We start from the raw sequence: 14641 nt of genomic DNA, 5'->3' as shown, positions 1-14641 counted from the left end.
CAAACATCTCGAAACAAACTATAAAATATCTTGTTTCATACCTGACCACCAATACAATCTCTTCAAATCATTAAACATTTTTGTACTACCTAGATGCACAGATAGACAACCATTATGTGCTTCATGAAGAATTTTCAGAATAAATTCATCATTTTTTGGTACACAAATTCTGCCTGGGAATGTCAAACAATCATCAGATCCGATATGAAAATATGAATCACTACCCGATTCACAAAGAACTCTTTTGGCTTGCAAATCATGGTCACATTTTCTGAGCTTCACAAATTTGTTGAAGAAATAATGATCTAGCTCTCAACTCAACTAGGATCAAATCATTATCGAACAAAGTCAACAATGTTTCATCACTCTCAAAGCATACAAAGTCTTTCTACTCAATGCATCTGTGACTACATTTGCCTTACCCAGGTGGTAATCAATTACTAGCTCGTAATCCTTCAGTAACTCGAGCCATCTCCGTTACCGCAAGTTTAAATCTTACTGAGTTATCAAGTATTTTTAAACTCTTCTGATCAGTAAAGATATGGCATTTCTCACTGTACAAATGATGTCTCCAAATTTTTAAAGCAAACACAATGGCGGCTAATTCTAGATCACGCGTCAGATAATTCTTCTCATGCAGTTGAGGTATAAGCTATCACTTTGCCCTCTTACATCAACATACATCCTAATCCATTCAGTGACCCATCATTATAAATCATAAACTCTTTTCTTGGTTTAGGTTGCACTAAAATCAGCGCTTTAGTCAATAATGCTTTCAATTTCTCGAAATTTTGTTGACATTTTTCAAACCATTCAAATTTAACATCTTTTTGTAATAGCTTAGTCATAGGAGTAGCAATCATCGAAAATCCTTTGAGAAAAAGTCTGTAATACCCGGCTAAGCCCAGAAAGCTTCTAAATTTAGATACATTCCTCGGCGATTTCCAATCAATAATTGCCGAAATCTTACTTGGATCAACCCGAATACCATCACTTGAAACATTATGTCCCAAAAATCTAACTGCTCGGAGCCAAAACTCACTTTTACTGAATTTAGCAAACATTTTCTTATCCCTTAATGTCTACAATACAGTTTTCAAGTGCTCGGCATGCTCAGTCTTGTCTGAAGAATAAATCAAGATGCCATCAATGAACACATCCACAAACTTATCTAAATATGGTTGGAAGATTCTATTCATCAAGTCCATAAAAAAACAGGTGCATTAGTTAGTCTGAAAGGCATAACCAGAAATTCATAATGCCCATACCTTGTCCTGAAAGTGATTTTTGGCACAACCGCCTCTTTAACTCTCAACTGATAGTAGCCTGATCTCAAATTAATATTCGAGAATATCGTTGCTCCTTTCAACTGATCAAACAAGTCATCAATCTTCAGTAAAGGATATTTTTCTTTATAGTCACCTTGTTGAGCTGTCAGCAGTCGATGTAAAGCCTCATGGATTCGTTTTTCTTCTTTACTAATAACATTAGAGCACCCCAGGGAGAAAAACTCGGTCTCGCAAAACCCTTATCTGTCAGCTTTTGCAATTGAGCTTTTAATTCTTTCAATTTAGTCAGAGCCATTCTATTTGGAGCAATAGATATTGGCGAGGTCCCTGGTACTAAATCAATACCAAACTCAACTTCTCTAATCGGAGGTAACTCAGGCAGCTCTTCTGGAAACACATCCGGATATTCACAAACTATCAGCACTGATTCAATTTTCAATTCAAACATCTTTGTATTCAACACATAAGTAAGATAAGCTTCACAAGCTTTCCTTACATATTTTTGGGCAGACATCGAAGAAATCACAACAGGTAGCTCACCCGACTCATCTGAATCAATCCAAAGAGTTTCTCCATTTTCACATTTCAGTTCAATAGTCTTTCTTTTACAGTTCATTACGGCATCATGCAGTGTCAACCAATCCATACCCAAAATAACATCAAATTCATCAAATGGAAACAACATTAAATCAGTCAAAATATAGTGACCTCGAATCATCAAGGGACAATTCTTGCAAACTCTATCAACTAATACATGTTTACCTAAGGGGTTTGACACTCTAATCACAAACTCATTAAACTTAACAGGCAAGCTCTTACTAGTTACCAATTTCACACAAACATAAGAATGGGCCGATCCAGGATCAATCAATGCAACTACATTAGTATTATAGAGAGAAAATGTAACAACCCGGTTTAGACCCTAGTCAGAATAGTGTTTTCAGGACCACAAATCCAAGTCAAAAAATATTTTAATATTATTTTCTGTCCTTATTATATGTGAATTAGTAAGTGTGAAAATTCCGTATGAAAATTTTATTGTTTGTGTGCTTAATTTGATAAAAGGACCTAATCGCAGAAAATATAAAAGTTGCATGTTATTCGTTAAAAGTACCTATTTGTTATATCTTTTTAAATGAGAGGTCCTTATTATGTTATTAGACCATTGATATATTAAATGGACATTGTTGGACATCCATTATAAGTTTAAATGTTTATTATATTAAGGGCAAAATTGGTATTTGGTAATTTAAGTTATATTAAATAAAAAAAAAGCATGAAAATTGGCCGTTATCATCCATGTTTGCCGAAATTATCAAAGAAAAAGAAATAAAAATACAAGTTAGGGTTCGACCTTCTTCACTTTGAATTAGGTATGTGTTTTAGATCGGTTTTTGATGATTTCTACATTTTTATGATTATTACTTTGTGTTTTACTAAGCCCATGTCTCAATTTCTAATTTTTTTGATGATTTTGAGTTAAGCCATTGATGAAATTGTGAACTTTGTGTTGTTAAATGATGAATGATGAATAATGAAAGATATGTGATAGATAAATATGTTTTGTCTTTGAATTTTTGTTGAATTTGAGTAATTTGGGCTAGATTGTAAAAATGAGATTTTAAGGGACTAAAATATGAAATAAATGAAATATGTGGACTTGTATGAACTATATGAAAATTCAACTAAGCATGTGTATATGGAAATTTTGTATATTTTGTGATTTTTGTGATTAGGGACTAAAATGTCAAAATGTAAAAATGTGAGGGCTAATTTGTAAAATGCCCTAAATATGTATTTATGATTGATTTGAATGAATTTGAGATTGAATAAGTCAAATTTGAATGTGATTAGATCAAGAATTAAAGAAAACAGAATTAGACCGGGAAAAGTCGTCGAGTAGTTGATTCCGTTCGTTCGAATCTGTACAAGGTAAGTCTATATAAAAATAAATGTGTTTGATTTGAATTATCAATTGCTTATATGATATCTGAATTGTGATGAATGGATATGAAAGCTGAGTATATGAAATTCGAAAAGGTTCCAACAATGTAACGACGTCCAAAAAGCCCCGTACAAACCATATGAATAGTTAGGATACATATGTTATGACATAGGATCCGATATGTGTTTTCGTGTAAGACCACGTCTGTGATGTTGGCATTGACTTATGATTTATGTGTAAGACCATGTCTAGGACATCAGCATCATATTTGATTTCATGTAAGACCCTATTTGGAACAGTGGCATCGATATTTGATTACATGTAAGACCACATCTGGGACGTTGTCATTGTATGAGCTTTTTGAGCTATCCGAGTATCCTTATTGATTCTGAACGGTTTAATGGGCATTCCGAGAAAATGAATGACTATGTGAACATGTATCCGATTCAAGTACGTTTGAAATGTATATTAAGATTGAGAATGAAAGGTAAGCATATGTATATATGTGTGAACATATGAAATATGTTTTTATTATGTGGAAAAGTGATGTATATATGAGCAAATGTTTATGAGTATTTGAGCTAAATGAGAAATATGAACTTGATATTGAGTTGTGCCTTGATTCATACAAATGATTTGTTTATAATTATGATTTGTGATAAGCTTATTTGTATATGGCTTACTAAGCTTTTGAAAGCTTACTTTGTGTGTGTTTTCAATTGTTTTATAGATACTATATCTATTGGAAGCTTAGGGATCGTCGAGCATCATCACCGCACTATTGAACTCTATTTTGGTACCTTTTGAAAATGTATATACTGAAGTATGCCATGTATAGGCTAAAAGTTTGTGAATATGTTTGTTAATGTATATATCCAGTTATGTGATTTGGCTTGGTTTTGGTTGTGTATATGAATGAGTTTTTGGTATGAATTGTAACGCCTCAAAAATCTAAGTAATTAATTTTGTACGTTTTGTTGCACTAATGCATGTCTGCGTCAGTGGTTGAGTGTCCTGAGGAGTGTGGGAGAAGACTTGGGTTCAAGCCTTGGCGTGTACAAAATTTTGTTTTTTCTTGAATTAAACCTTGTCTCTAGACAGTAGCGTTCTTAAATAAATATGGTTAACTTGTGTCATAAAAAGCCTACTAGTGTAGGGGATAGTGGCGTGTTGTTGTGGCTAGGAGACTGGGGTTCGAGTCTTACTACGTGCAAGTGTGTCTTATTTTTTGCAAATGGCTGAGTGGATAGCTGTGTGGCAGTGGGACTCTACTGCTTAGACGGTTGGGGTGTTTGAGTGGAGTAAGGGATCATCTGGACGAATCTTAGGAGGAAAAATAGGGATTTGGATAGTGATCGGTTTGAGGTTGTTGAGGAGAGGTTTTAGGAGGGAATCAAGGAGATGTGATGAAGGGGGGAGTGGTAGTGCCATATGGGGAATCTAAGGACTCAAAGGAATTTGGTTTGGGGGTGTTGAGGCTTCTTTGTTTCATTTCGGTTACTAGTTAGGGCTTTTTTTTGGCTTTTTACACTTTCGATCTTGGGAGGACGTTTACTGCTTGGGGTTTTTGGTAGCCGAATTCTGAGTGTGACCATTCGGGTATTCTCTTCTTTTGCATTCTTTCGAGTTTGTTTTCCCTTTAGACCTTTTCTCTACTGTGCTGAATCTTTTTTTGCTTCTTTCTCCCTTGCTTGATTTGTTTGGCCAAATCCATTTTGATCCTTTCTCTGTTCTTCTCCCTTCCATCAACTATTGCTCTTTCTTCTTTGTGCTTTGGCTGAATGTCCCTTGCCTCCTCCCTCTCTCTACTCATTCAGTTTTCTCATTGCTGGCTAGTTATTCTTTTCTTTTGGGAACCGAATCTCTCTGCTCTTGATAAGGTAATTGGTCTTTCGTTTGGGTTGTTGAATCCTTGGCTTATAGCCGGTTTCTGTTGTGACGCCATCTATGTTAGGGTTCGCGGCTTCTCTTTTTCTTTTATCTCTTGATCGGATTAAGCTTCCTCTCTAACACTATCTCTTATATGTTATTTCTGACAGGGGTGTGACTGTTTCATCTCGTGTCTCGATTTTAGATAGTACCGCTGTAGGCTGATTACTTCTTTGTGGTGGTAAGTCATTGTTCACTTGGTTCTAGTCATTTACGTTCATGGTTTTAGTTAACAATATTGGGATGCAATTCAGATTTCATCAAGGATTTGAAAGCAACTTCGATTAGTGGTTTAAGTGAGACAAACAGTTCTGGTTATTCAAGGTAGGTATCAATTACCATCTTTAGGGTTGGTGTTATTAAGAGGGTGTTAACTGTAATGATTAAAGGACTGACGTTGGGTCATGATTGAATCTAGGTTTGGCGTCCGTGGAGACTAGTGCACTTTTTGCAAATAGGTGTGTAATCACACTGCTGTTAGCATATATCAGCAAAAGCCAGAAACGTATGACCGTTGACGCTACACGAGCGTACATTCGCTTGTGTGGTGAGTTAGATGCCCAAACATGGGCGTTCGATCATATAGGCCACCGTAGGTGATGTCCTGGGCATAGGCCAATGTGGGCCACGTTGGATTGAAATGGGCTGTGTGGGCCCCATGAGCTCGTGGGCCCATACGGGTAAACCACACGAATATATGGAAATCATTGGGTAAGGTTGTGTAGTTCGCATAGCCAAGACCATTCTTGGGCTTATTGGGCCACACGGGCGTGTTGGCCCACATGGGCCGTGTTATGGGTTTTGGGCCCATTTTCACTGATTGTCTGTTAAGGTTGCACGGGTCGCCCAAGATGACTGTGGACCTACTGTTGGGCCGGAAAGTGAACCTGCACCCTCATTTTTGGTAAATGACTGATATACCCCTATGTGATGTATGACTGTTGAGCATGCCTTTTATAGTGTTTATACATTTCTATTATGTTGGATTGCACGGGGTGGGATATATGATTTGGAGGAAGTGTACTGAAAGGCTATAAGCCTATTACTAGCAACTCTACTGCAAATACTATTATAGTGCCGCAATCGGTGCTATTTGGAGTGTAGGGTTGGGTGGGTCGATTTTATCCCCACATGATGTGTAGGGTTGGTACGGAGATGGTGTGTAGAGGCTGGAATGGGTAGGATTTTCAGATTTCATATTGTAATAATACTATAGTAGGCTCAGGCCCCACTGATACTGTTACCAAAATGGGATCAGGCCCAAACTGCTACTGTTACTGAAATAAGCTAAGGCCCTACCTGAGCCTGCAAGGGCTAAGGCCCAAAATATGTTTACTCTGATTGATTGCTATTATGGGATTACACACTGGGTTTTGTAAACTCCCTTATCAATTAATTGCGCAGGTAATCCCCAGACTTAGTCAGATTGTTGCGACGGAGGACTTAGCGATGGCCACTCGCCGTGCTCATCTTTATTTAACTTAAGTTTTGGTTTTTTTTTTGGTTTTTTTTATGTTATAAGGCCTTTTGGGTATTTATTTTTAATTTGGTATTTTATTTTTATTTTTTGTTGAATATATATACCTGCTAGCAGTAGGATATAAGTAGTTTTAAAAGCTTTCGCGAGTGAAAACCGTTTTACAAAATTAATAAAATTTTAATATAAGTAAACTTTAAACATACAATTACTGAACAAACATGACTTTTGATCGGCTTCCCAAATTATACAAAGAGGCTTGGTAAAGTTTGGTTTTATGCTTTTAGGAAAACACTTCAATGTGATATCGCCAGATCCGGTCGTGACGTATGGGCCAAGTTTGGGTTGTTAAATTTAGTGGTATCAGAGTCGGGTTGTAAAACTCAGCTGTTGATTTGGGCTTTTGCAAAAACGTGAAATTTTAACAAAATTATTTCAATTGGTTTAAAGTGATTGATATAATGTGGAAATGTTTCATTGAAGGAGTGGTACACCGAGTCTCCGCGCCGATCCTGTAAGGCTTCTAACTGTTTATACTGAAAGGATTATAATAATGCTATTACTGAGACTACTTTAGGTAGTAAAACTATACTGAAACTCTCTAGTTAGAGTAAACTACAAACCGTAATAGAAGTGTAGACTGCGAAAACAAACTCTGAGATAATATTTTTCATAAAACATCTGTAATAAACATTGGAACAATAAACTAACTGGTATAAAACTGTTAATACAGATAAAAGCGTGATTCAATAATGAACACTAGGGCACTCGTGGTAGAGGCCGCCGGAGATGCTATGGAGGTGCCCGGGCTAGGTGTTCGTTGTCTGGACACCAGCCTAATGAGGGGACTAGAGAGGCACCAGCTTCACCTATGATTGAGACAGGGTCTCAAAATCGAGTGGCTGGGGACGACACATTATCCCAAGTGATGTTCAGGATTCCGGAAAGGGTCGCTGGGCCTAATATTGGTACTGTAGGCCGTGGGTCGATTCTGAGCGACTCGGGTCTAATGAAATTTGAGATATTGAGGTATTCTTTGGAGTGGCCCTAATGCGGTGAATATTGGATCGAGGCCACTGAGAGGATCATGGATGACTTAGACTACACCCTCGAGCAGAAACTAAAGGGGGCAGTATCACTGTTGAGAGACACGCATGCCAGTGGTGGCTTACTGTCAAAGAGGGCACTCAAGCCGATTGGTTGACTTAGGAGTTTTTTAAGACTACATTCTAGGCTAAGTATGTGGATGCCAGCTATGTAGATGCTCGTAGGAGGGAATTTCTGAACCTAACTCAAGGGGATAAGTCAGTAGCTGAGTGTGAGGCTGAATTTCTACGTCTGAGCATCTATGCACGTGGGATGGTGGCAACTGAATACGAGCGGTGCATTTGATTTGCGGATGGCCTCAGGGATGGTCTAAGGGTTCTGATAGCTCATCATAGGGAGCGAGATTTTGCAACACTAGTCCACAGGACAAAAATCGCCGAGGAAGTGAAACGCGCTGAGCACCAGAACAGAGAGAAAGGTAGGGGTAAGAGGGATGCTAAGCCCTCAAATTCATTTCAGAGGCCTAAGAAAAAGGCCAGAGCTGATGGGCCGATCAGAGTTGGGCCCCTGCTGCTACTGGACCGCAATTTTGTGTTGATTGTGGGAGACGCCATCAAGGCAAGTGCTAGAAATGGATTGGGGCATGTTTGAGGTGCGGCTCTATGAAGCATTATATCAGAGATTGTTCGTAGAGGACTGATCAAGTGCACTATTGGTTTTGGTTCTGGTAATGCACCTCAGAGGGTTGTTCAGCAGCCACCGAGAAGCCGTGGTCAGGCTAGAGGTGGAAATGGTTTGGGTCATGGTCGTGGAGCACCAGGTTGAGGTGCCAGTCATACTGAGGCGAGGCAGCCAAAACTGGTTTATGCTGCATGTCACCGAGAGGATAGAGATGCTCTAGATGTTATTACGGGTATGCTTTTTATTTTCAATGTACTTTATACTGCATTGATAGATGTAGGATCTACCCATTCCTATGTTGCTTGTACTGTTACTGAGATCTTGGGGATTCTGATTGAGAATACTTCGAATAAAATTACTGTATTGAGTCCATTGGGGCAGTCTGTCAAAGTTAATAAATTGTTTAGAGACGTCCCTTTAGAGGTACAAGGGGTTATCTTTCTGGCAGATCTAATGAAACTCCGTTTTGGAGAATTTGATTTGATACTGGGCATGGATTGGTTAGTTAAGCATCGAGTGAACTTGGATTGTGCCACTAAATGGGTAGTACTGAGAACTGAGGAGGACAAGGAGGTACTGGTAATTGGGGAACGACGGAACTACTTGAGTAATGTAATTTTTGCATTAAGGGATGAGAAATTGGTTCGTAAGGGTTGTGAGGCGTATCTCGCCTACGTTAGTGTTTCAGAATTCGAGGGTTCCTCTGTTAAGGACATCAGAACAGTCAAAGATTTTTTGGACGTCTTTCCTGATGAGCTACCTGGATTACCTCCAAACTGTGAAGTTGAATTTGGGACTGAGCTTGTGGAACTCAATGCTCAAATTCAAGAGTCATTGGATCGAGGATTCATCCGCCCTAGCGTGTCTCTGTAGGGAGCACTAGTTTTATTTGTGAGAAAGAAGAATAGAACCATGTGTATGTGTATCGACTACCAGCAACTGAATAAATTGACGATTAAGAATAAGTACCCTCTACTAAGGATTGATGATCTATTCGATCAGTTTTGTGGTGCTTCAATTTTCTCTAAGATAGATCTTCAATTTGGATAACATCAACTGAGAGTCAAAGAGACTGATGTGCATAAGATGGCGTTTAGGACTCGTTATGGTCATTATGAGTTCTTGGTAATGATGTTTGGACTGACGAATGCACCAGTAGCTTTTATGGATTTGATGTACAGCGTGTTCCAGTCCTATCTAGATCAGTTTGTAGTAGTGTTTATTGATGATATTCTAGTGTATTCGAAGACTGAGGTTGAACATGATGAACATCTCTGAGAGTTTCTACACATTTTGAAAGAGAAGCAATTGTACGCCAAGTTCAAGAGGTGACGTTTCTGGGTCATGTAGTATCTTCTGAGGGGATTAGGGTTGATCCTCAGAAAATTGAAGCTGTTTTGGATTGGAAGTAGCCTAAGTCAGTATCTGAGATTTAGAGCTTTTTGAGACTGGTAGGGTGTTATAGACAGTTTGTTGAGGGGTTTTCGTTAATTGCTGCACCTCTGATGAAGTTGTTGCTTAAAGTGGTACCGTTTAACTGGACTGATAAGCAGCAGGAAAGTTTTGAGAAGTTGAAGAGAGTTCTGCCTGAGGCTCCTGTTTTGATTAAGCTAGAGTCTAGGAAAGAGTTTACTGTGTACAGTGATGCATCACACGTTGGTTTGAGTTGTGTGTTGATGCAAGAAGGTAAAGTAGTGGCATATGTGTCTCGTAAGCTTAAGATGCATGAAGCGAACTATCTGGCACATGACTTGGAATTGGCTGTAGTGGTATTTGCACTAAAAATTTAGAGGCATTACCTGTACGGTCAGAAGTGTATCATTTATACGAGTCACAAGAGCCTCAAGTATCTCCTCACTCAGAAGGAGTTAAACCTTAGGCAGCGTAGATAAATTGAGTTGCTCAATGATTATGACTGTTCAATTGAATACCATCCTAGTAAACCCAATGTGGTGGCCGACGCACTGAGCCATAGGGCTATGACTGATCTAAGGGTAATGTTTGCTTGTCTCAGCTTATTCGATGATGGTAGTCTGTTGGCCGAGCTTCAAGTTAAACTGAGGTGGATTGAGCAGATTAAGGGTAAAAAGTTAGAGAATGAGTCATTGGGTCCTTGATTTCGACAAATAGAGGGTGGAAAAACTTCAGATTTTGGACTGAACAGCGAAGGTGTACTTTGTTTTTGTGGGAGAGTCTATGTACCGAAGGATACTGATCAGAGGTAGTTAATACTGCAAGAGGCACATAGTAGTCCTTATGCTATGCATCCTAGCAGGAATAAGATGTACTGAGATCTTTGCGAGTTATATTGGTGGTCATGTCTTAAGCGTGAAGTTACAGATTTCGTGGGTAAATGCCTTACTTGTCAACAGGTTAAGGCTAAACACTAGTTAGCTTTAGGATTGCTTCAGCCAGTTAAGATTCCAATGTGGAAGTGGGAGAGAGTAACCATGGATTTTGTTAGTTGGCTGCCCTTGACACCTACTAAGAAAGATTCAGTATGGGTTATCATGGATCGATTAACCAAGTCTGCTCATTTTATACCTGTTCGTACTAATTACTCATTGCAGAAGCTGGCTAAACTGTATGTGTCTAAGTTAGTGAGACTGTATTGGCTACAAATTTCCATAATATCTGATAGAGATCCTAGTTTCACGTTTCAGTTCTAGAAGGAACTACACGAGGCATTGGATACAAGGTTGGACTTCAGTACTGCGTTGTTCCATACTCAGACAGACGGTTAGTCGGAGAGGGTGATTCAGACACTGGAGGACATGTTAAGGAGTTATGTGGTTGACTTCTGGGGTAGTTGGGAGGATTACTTGTCGTTGGCAGAGTTCGCATACAACAATGGCTACCAGTCTAGCATACATATGGCACCTTACGAGGCATTATCTTGTTGTAGGTGTCGTACTCCTACGTGTTGGACTGAGTTGGGCAAACAACGTGTTCTGGGTCCTAAATTAATTTCTGATACGGAAGATAAAGTTAGATTGATTCGAGATCGATTGAAGGCGGCATCTGACAGATAGAAGTCATATGCGTATCTAAAGCGTAAGGAGATTGAGTTTTCTGTAGGGGACTTGGTGTTTTTTAAGGTCTCCCAAAGAAGAAGGTATTAAGGTTTGGCCGAAAGGGCAAGTTAAGCCCTAGGTTCATTGGGCCTTATTGTATATTGAAGCATGTGGGACTAGTTGCCTATCAACTTGAGTTACCTTCAGAGTTGGACCGGATTCATGATGTGTTCCACGTCTCTATGCCTGCGCACATCATTTTGACTGAGGAGATTGAAGTTAGGCCAGATCTGACTTTTGAGGAAGAGCCGGTTTAGATTTTAAATCGTGATGTAAAGGTTCTAAGGAGGAATTCAGTTCCATTGGTTAAGGTACTATGGCGTAATCACAATTCTGAGGAAGCCACGTGGGGACCAGAGTAGGTGATGTGACAACAATACCCTTATCTATTTTGATCAATTAAATTTTGAGGCCGAAATTTTCTTTTAGGGGGTAGAGTTGTAATGCCCCCAAAATCTAAGTAATTAGTTTTGTACGTTGTGTTTTACTAATGCATGTCTGCATCAGTAGTTAAGTGTCCTGAGGAGTGTGGGAGAAGTCCTGGGTTCAAGCCTTGGCATGTACAAAATTTTGTTTTTGCTTGAATTAAACCCTGTCTCTAGACAGTAGGGTTTTTAAATAAATATGGTTAAGTTGTGTCATAAAAAGACTACTGGTGTAGGGGATAGTGTCGTGTTGCTGTGGCTAGGAGAATAAGGTTCGAGTCTTGCTACGTGCTAGTGTGTCTTATTTTTTACAAACAGTTGAGTGGATAGCTGTGTGGCAGTGGGACTCTACTGCTTTGGATGGTTGGGGTGTTTGAGTGGAGTTGGGGATCATGTAGCCGAATCTTAGGAGGAAAAAGGTGGATTTGGATAGTGATCGGTTTGAGGTCGTTGAGGAGAGGTTTTAGGAGAGAATCAAGGAGATGTGATGAAGGGGGAGTGGTAGTGTCGTATGGGGACTCTAGGGACTTAAATGAGTTTAGTTTGGGGTGTTGAGGTTTCTTTGTTTCATTTCGGTTGCTAGCGAGGGCGTTTCTTTTTGGCTTTCTTCACTTTCGGTTTTGGGAGGCCGTTTACTGCTTGGGGTTTTTGGTAGTCGAATTCTAAGTGTGACCATTCGGGTATTCTCTCCTTTTGCATTCTTTCGGGTTTGTTTTCCCTTTAGACATTTTTTCTACTGTGCCGAATCTTTTTTTGCTTCTTTCTCCCTTGCTTGATTGGTTTGGCCGAATCCCTTTCGATCCTTTCTCTGTTCTTCTCCCTTCCCTCAACTGTTTCTCTTTCTTCTTTATGCTTTGGCTGAATGTCCCTTCCCTCCTCCCCCTCTCTACTCATTTGGTTTTCTTATTCCTAGCCGGTTATTATTTTCTTTTGGGAACCGAATCCCTCTGCTCTTGATAGGGTAATTGGTCTTTTGTTCGGGTTGTTGAATCCTTGGCTTATAACCGGTTTCTGCTGTGATGCCATCTATGTTAGGGTTTACGGCTTCTCTTTATCTTTTCTCTCTCGATCGGATTAAGCTTCCTCTCTAACACCATCTTTTATCTGTTATCTTACATGGGTGTGATTGTTTTATCTCGTGTCTAGATTTTAGATAGTACCGTTACAAGCCGATTACTTCTATGTGGTGGTAAGTCATTGTTCACTTCGTTCAAGTCATTTACGTTCATGGTTTTAGTTAACAATATTGGGATACAATTCAGATTTTGTTAAGGATTTGAAAGCAACTTCAATTAGTGGTTTAAGTGAGACAAACCGTTCTGCTTATTCATGGTAGGTAACAATTGCCATCTTTAGGGTTGATGTTATTAAGAGGGTGTTAACTGTAATGATTAAAGGACTGACGTTGGGTCATGATTGAATCTAGGTTTGGTGTCTGTGGAGACTAGCGCACTTTTCGCAAATAGGTGTGTAATCACACTACTGTTAGCATAGATCGGCAAAAGCCAGAAACGTATGACCTTGACGCTACACAAGCGTACGCTTGCTTGTGTGGTGAGTTGGATGCACAAACGTAGGCGTTCGATCATAGAGGCCACTATGGGCGATGTCATGGGCTTAAGCCAATGTGGGCTACGTTGGGCCGAAATTGGCCATGTGGGACCCACAAGCTCGTGGGCCCACACGAGTAAACCATGCAAATATATGGAAATCATTGGGTTAGGCTGTGTAATTCGCACAGCCAAGACCATTTTTGGGCTTATTGGGCCACAGGAGCTTGTGGGCTCACATGGCCCGTGTTATGGGCTTTAGGCCTATTTTCACTGATTGTTTGTTAAGGTTGCACTGGTCATCCAAGTTGACTGTGGACCTACTGTTGGGCCGAGAAGTGTACCTGCACCCTCAATTTTTGGTAAATGACCGATATACCCCTATGTGATGTATGACTGTTGAGCATGCCTTTTATACTATTTATATATTTTTATTATGTTGGATTGCATGGTGTGGGATATATGATTTGGAAGAAGTGTACTAAAAGGCTATAAGCCTATTACTGGCAGCTTTGCTACAAATATTGTTATAGTGCTGTAAACGATGCTATTTGGAGTGTAGGGTTAGGTGGGTCGATTTTATCCCCACATGGTGTGTAGGTTGGTACGGAGATGGTGTGTAGAGGCTGGATTGGGTAGGATTTTTTGATTGCATACTGCTCTGATACTGTAGTGGGCTTAGGCCCCACCGATACTCTTACTAAAATGGGCTCAGGCCCAGACTACTACTGTTTCTGAAATGGGCTAAGGCCCTAACTGAGACTGCAAGGGCTTAGGCCCAAAATATGTTTACTCTGATTGATTGCTATTATGAGATTACACACTGAGGTTTGTGAACTCACTCATCAGTTAATTGTGCAGGTAATCCCCAAACTTAGGTGGATCGTTGCAACGGAGGACTCAGCAGTGGCCACTCGCCTTACTCATCTTTATTTAACTTAAGTTTTGGTTTTATTTTGGGTTTTTTATGTAATAAAGCCTATTCGATATTTATTTTTAATTTGGTATTTTATATTTATTTTTTCGTTGAATATATATACCTGCTAGTATTAGGATAGTCGTATGATTTCAAAAGACAAACGTTTCAAAAACACCATGAAATCACCACTAGTTTTAAAAGCTTCCGCGAGTGAAAACCGTTTTACAAATTTAATAACTTTTTAATATAAGTAAACTTAAACATACAATCACTGAACAAACACGACTTTCGATCGGCTTCCCAAA

This window comes from Gossypium arboreum, chromosome 13 (assembly GCF_025698485.1).
Source record: "Gossypium arboreum isolate Shixiya-1 chromosome 13, ASM2569848v2, whole genome shotgun sequence".
Lineage (NCBI taxonomy): Eukaryota > Viridiplantae > Streptophyta > Magnoliopsida > Malvales > Malvaceae > Gossypium > Gossypium arboreum.
This window is presented reverse-complemented; position numbering follows the sequence as displayed.